Source organism: Hyla sarda, unplaced genomic scaffold (assembly GCF_029499605.1).
Source record: "Hyla sarda isolate aHylSar1 unplaced genomic scaffold, aHylSar1.hap1 scaffold_624, whole genome shotgun sequence".
In the NCBI taxonomy this organism is placed as follows: Eukaryota; Metazoa; Chordata; class Amphibia; order Anura; family Hylidae; genus Hyla; species Hyla sarda.
This window is the reverse complement of record NW_026610639.1, coordinates 196,498-202,497: the sequence shown is the minus strand read 5'-3', so window position 1 is coordinate 202,497 and position 6,000 is coordinate 196,498. Positions and strand designations below refer to the sequence as shown.

Here is a 6,000-nt window from a genome sequence, read left to right as displayed (position 1 = left end):
TGTTGGGCCCGCCCCTTTCACGGTTATCGCTTCTCGGCCTTTTGGCTAAGATCAAGTGTAGTATCTGTTCTTATCAGTTTAATATCTGATACGTCCCCTATCTGGGGACCATATATTAAATGGATTTTTGAGAACGGGGGCCGATTTCGAAGCTTGCTTCCGTCGCCCTATGCATTGACCCGATATGGCAGTATCTTCGGGTACAGTGCACCACCCCCTTACAGGGTTAAAAAGAAAGATTCCTACTTTCATTGCTACCTGCTTGCTGGCTAGCCAGCTAGCCAGCCCTGTGGGCCTTGCTGCTGCTGCAGCCAAAAAACAAAAGGTGGTGCTGCTGCTGCTTCTGCTGCTTCTGCTTCTGCTTGTGTCTGGCCCCTGTTGGAGCGTCCAGGCACAGGACTTCTGCTGCTGCTGACTAAATGGCCTCCTTAATTGGATCATTTGAGTAGCCAGCACACCTGTGCAGGTAGGGCATGACATGATAGGCAGCTGCCTTGATAGCGGGTGGGTGCTGAATGTTCCTAATTGACAAAATAAGATTAATGCTTATGAAGAAATATAAAATCTCATCCCTTCCCCAATATCGCGCCACACCCCTACCCCTTAATTCCCTGGTTGAACGTGATGGACATATGTCTTTTTTTGACCGTACTAACTATGTAACTATGTAACATAACATGGGGGGGGGGGGGGGGTCTCCTGGCTGTTCACACAGGTGTGTCATTGCTGTACATTGACCATGCATTGCTTCTGTGGTATTGCAAAGGCAAAGACAAATGCTTCCAGCCATCCATTGCACTAATGGATTGGTCATCAGCTGGCTGTCTATGTCCCGCATCAATATAGACCAAAGTACAGAGGGTTAGGCTATGCTATTGTGCACCTACCTGATGCATCAGAAGGTGCGAGGCCCTTGCTAAATTCTGTGCACAGACTTTGAGATCTATGCTTTAGACTGTATCTAAACCTGCTCCAACATGGACTGACATTCTGGCCTACTTTCAGCCGATGCGACTTGTCTGTCGCTGAACAGTCGCTTTTTATGTATTCAGCACCTATGTATAATGTTGTAAAAATGCTCTAGAAGCTAAAGTCGCAGAAATGTCACACATATTTGGCCTGCAACTTTCTGTGCGACAAATTCAGACAGGAAAAATCAGTATAAATCCTTAGAAAATTATCCCCCAGTGTCTCCATCTGCTGGCGGTATTGAATAAGCATTGCTGCACTGATGGGGTATGCATTAGACGAAAAAAAAGAAGAAAAAGAAGAATAATACGCCCAGAAAAGAGGCGAAAAGGAGAAAAACGTAAAAAAACGTGAAAAAAAAGTAAGAGGAAGAGAAGGGAAAAAAAGGTGGAAATGGGTTTAAAAGTGATTTCGGCGGAGAAATATATATATATATATATATATATATATATATATATATATATATATGCGCACACACACACATAGATATAAACGTATTCTCCGTTGAGATATTGCAGCCGCTGCTGTGTCCAGGCCCAGGAGCCTTAGCACTGTGCTGTGATGTCACTCAATACCACTGACATCACTAGGTGTAAACAACATCTCTCCTTTGCTGTGTATGTGACTATGGAGCTGTTTGGTGATGTCGTCTATTACGGCCTTCATAGAAGCAACAGGAGATTGTTGCATCCATCTTGAACCCTCAGAACTACAGTGCTATGATGTCACTCACTTCCACAGGCCTTGCAGAGTGTAAACAACAACAACCCAGCTTTGTTGTGTATGTAACCAAAGGGATTTGTGATGTCACCTAGAACCTTCACAGCAGCGACAGCTTTATGAGGAGCATCAGCACTGCTCTGCCTGAGCAGAACCATCACCGCCATAGGTTGTCAAATAACCCGGATTTAACCCACACAGGTAAGTCCAATGGGGTGCAGGCATGTCCTCTATGCTTACAGCTTCCCGTGGGTGTTGGTTTGATACCGTTTGGGGACAGCCAAGGAGGCATCTGCAGGCAACAAAGGTAGGTGTGTGCTTGTGTGTGTGTTTCCTATGCAGATCCTAAGCCCAGTGTCACATGCAAGTAGGAGGAGTAAGAAGGGTTCCTGGCAAATCCGGGTTATGGATTGCATTTAAAAAGGCCCCGTGGGAGTGCAATGGGCCCCTGTCTTGCTGCTTAGCAATAATGGTATGGGTTTAGGTTCTGCTGTGTGTACTGGTGGTTGACTGCCCCCCAGCCCAGAGTGTGCATGGAAAATTGTCTGGCAGCCTCCCTGACAGCAAGCAGTGATAGTGCCCATGAAGGGGACCTTGTTGGGCCCGCCCCTTTCACGGTTATCGCTTCTCGGCCTTTTGGCTAAGATCAAGTGTAGTATCTGTTCTTATCAGTTTAATATCTGATACGTCCCCTATCTGGGGACCATATATTAAATGGATTTTTGAGAACGGGGGCCGATTTCGAAGCTTGCTTCCGTCGCCCTATGCATTGACCCGATATGGCAGTATCTTCGGGTACAGTGCACCACCCCCTTACAGGGTTAAAAAGAAAGATTCCTACTTTCATTGCTACCTGCTTGCTGGCTAGCCAGCTAGCCAGCCCTGTGGGCCTTGCTGCTGCTGCAGCCAAAAAACAAAAGGTGGTGCTGCTGCTGCTTCTGCTGCTTCTGCTTCTGCTTGTGTCTGGCCCCTGTTGGAGCGTCCAGGCACAGGACTTCTGCTGCTGCTGACTAAATGGCCTCCTTAATTGGATCATTTGAGTAGCCAGCACACCTGTGCAGGTAGGGCATGACATGATAGGCAGCTGCCTTGATAGCGGGTGGGTGCTGAATGTTCCTAATTGACAAAATAAGATTAATGCTTATGAAGAAATATAAAATCTCATCCCTTCCCCAATATCGCGCCACACCCCTACCCCTTAATTCCCTGGTTGAACGTGATGGACATATGTCTTTTTTCGACCGTACTAACTATGTAACTATGTAACATAACATGGGGGGGGGGGGGGGGTCTCCTGGCTGTTCACACAGGTGTGTCATTGCTGTACATTGACCATGCATTGCTTCTGTGGTATTGCAAAGGCAAAGACAAATGCTTCCAGCCATCCATTGCACTAATGGATTGGTCATCAGCTGGCTGTCTATGTCCCGCATCAATATAGACCAAAGTACAGAGGGTTAGGCTATGCTATTGTGCACCTACCTGATGCATCAGAAGGTGCGAGGCCCTTGCTAAATTCTGTGCACAGACTTTGAGATCTATGCTTTAGACTGTATCTAAACCTGCTCCAACATGGACTGACATTCTGGCCTACTTTCAGCCGATGCGACTTGTCTGTCGCTGAACAGTCGCTTTTTATGTATTCAGCACCTATGTATAATGTTGTAAAAATGCTCTAGAAGCTAAAGTCGCAGAAATGTCACACATATTTGGCCTGCAACTTTCTGTGCGACAAATTCAGACAGGAAAAATCAGTATAAATCCTTAGAAAATTATCCCCCAGTGTCTCCATCTGCTGGCGGTATTGAATAAGCATTGCTGCACTGATGGGGTATGCATTAGACGAAAAAAAAGAAGAAAAAGAAGAATAATACGCCCAGAAAAGAGGCGAAAAGGAGAAAAACGTAAAAAAACGTGAAAAAAAAGTAAGAGGAAGAGAAGGGAAAAAAAGGTGGAAATGGGTTTAAAAGTGATTTCGGCGGAGAAATATATATATATATATATATATATATATATATATATATATATATATGCGCACACACACACATAGATATAAACGTATTCTCCGTTGAGATATTGCAGCCGCTGCTGTGTCCAGGCCCAGGAGCCTTAGCACTGTGCTGTGATGTCACTCAATACCACTGACATCACTAGGTGTAAACAACATCTCTCCTTTGCTGTGTATGTGACTATGGAGCTGTTTGGTGATGTCGTCTATTACGGCCTTCATAGAAGCAACAGGAGATTGTTGCATCCATCTTGAACCCTCAGAACTACAGTGCTATGATGTCACTCACTTCCACAGGCCTTGCAGAGTGTAAACAACAACAACCCAGCTTTGTTGTGTATGTAACCAAAGGGATTTGTGATGTCACCTAGAACCTTCACAGCAGCGACAGCTTTATGAGGAGCATCAGCACTGCTCTGCCTGAGCAGAACCATCACCGCCATAGGTTGTCAAATAACCCGGATTTAACCCACACAGGTAAGTCCAATGGGGTGCAGGCATGTCCTCTATGCTTACAGCTTCCCGTGGGTGTTGGTTTGATACCGTTTGGGGACAGCCAAGGAGGCATCTGCAGGCAACAAAGGTAGGTGTGTGCTTGTGTGTGTGTTTCCTATGCAGATCCTAAGCCCAGTGTCACATGCAAGTAGGAGGAGTAAGAAGGGTTCCTGGCAAATCCGGGTTATGGATTGCATTTAAAAAGGCCCCGTGGGAGTGCAATGGGCCCCTGTCTTGCTGCTTAGCAATAATGGTATGGGTTTAGGTTCTGCTGTGTGTACTGGTGGTTGACTGCCCCCCAGCCCAGAGTGTGCATGGAAAATTGTCTGGCAGCCTCCCTGACAGCAAGCAGTGATAGTGCCCATGAAGGGGACCTTGTTGGGCCCGCCCCTTTCACGGTTATCGCTTCTCGGCCTTTTGGCTAAGATCAAGTGTAGTATCTGTTCTTATCAGTTTAATATCTGATACGTCCCCTATCTGGGGACCATATATTAAATGGATTTTTGAGAACGGGGGCCGATTTCGAAGCTTGCTTCCGTCGCCCTATGCATTGACCCGATATGGCAGTATCTTCGGGTACAGTGCACCACCCCCTTACAGGGTTAAAAAGAAAGATTCCTACTTTCATTGCTACCTGCTTGCTGGCTAGCCAGCTAGCCAGCCCTGTGGGCCTTGCTGCTGCTGCAGCCAAAAAACAAAAGGTGGTGCTGCTGCTGCTTCTGCTGCTTCTGCTTCTGCTTGTGTCTGGCCCCTGTTGGAGCGTCCAGGCACAGGACTTCTGCTGCTGCTGACTAAATGGCCTCCTTAATTGGATCATTTGAGTAGCCAGCACACCTGTGCAGGTAGGGCATGACATGATAGGCAGCTGCCTTGATAGCGGGTGGGTGCTGAATGTTCCTAATTGACAAAATAAGATTAATGCTTATGAAGAAATATAAAATCTCATCCCTTCCCCAATATCGCGCCACACCCCTACCCCTTAATTCCCTGGTTGAACGTGATGGACATATGTCTTTTTTCGACCGTACTAACTATGTAACTATGTAACATAACATGGGGGGGGGGGGGGGGTCTCCTGGCTGTTCACACAGGTGTGTCATTGCTGTACATTGACCATGCATTGCTTCTGTGGTATTGCAAAGGCAAAGACAAATGCTTCCAGCCATCCATTGCACTAATGGATTGGTCATCAGCTGGCTGTCTATGTCCCGCATCAATATAGACCAAAGTACAGAGGGTTAGGCTATGCTATTGTGCACCTACCTGATGCATCAGAAGGTGCGAGGCCCTTGCTAAATTCTGTGCACAGACTTTGAGATCTATGCTTTAGACTGTATCTAAACCTGCTCCAACATGGACTGACATTCTGGCCTACTTTCAGCCGATGCGACTTGTCTGTCGCTGAACAGTCGCTTTTTATGTATTCAGTATGTATAATGTTGTAAAAATGCTCTAGAAGCTAAAGTCGCAGAAATGTCACACATATTTGGCCTGCAACTTTCTGTGCGACAAATTCAGACAGACAGGAAAAATCAGTATAAATCCTTAGAAAATTATCCCCCAGTGTCTCCATCTGCTGGCGGTATTGAATAAGCATTGCTGCACTGATGGGGTATGCATTAGACGAAAAAAAAGAAGAAAAAGAAGAATAATACGCCCAGAAAAGAGGCGAAAAGGAGAAAAACGTAAAAAAACGTGAAAAAAAAGTAAGAGGAAGAGAAGGGAAAAAAAGGTGGAAATGGGTTTAAAAGTGATTTCGGCGGAGAAATATATATATATATATATATATATATATATATATATATATG

The 6,000-nt window shown here is 45.7% G+C and overlaps 3 non-coding genes across 3 annotated transcripts; all 3 read left to right on the top strand.

The window, feature by feature from the left end:
• Positions 1-25: 25 nt before the first annotated feature.
• On the top strand, positions 26-216 carry LOC130341695 (U2 spliceosomal RNA). Its single transcript, XR_008881486.1, has one exon. It is a non-coding gene; the product is annotated as a U2 spliceosomal RNA (small nuclear RNA).
• Positions 217-2,309: 2,093 nt separating this feature from the next.
• Positions 2,310-2,500, top strand: LOC130341694 (U2 spliceosomal RNA). The gene has a single exon (XR_008881485.1). It is a non-coding gene; the product is annotated as a U2 spliceosomal RNA (small nuclear RNA).
• Positions 2,501-4,593: 2,093 nt separating this feature from the next.
• Positions 4,594-4,784, top strand: LOC130341693 (U2 spliceosomal RNA). The gene has a single exon (XR_008881484.1). It is a non-coding gene; the product is annotated as a U2 spliceosomal RNA (small nuclear RNA).
• The last annotated feature ends 1,216 nt before the right edge of the window (positions 4,785-6,000 follow it).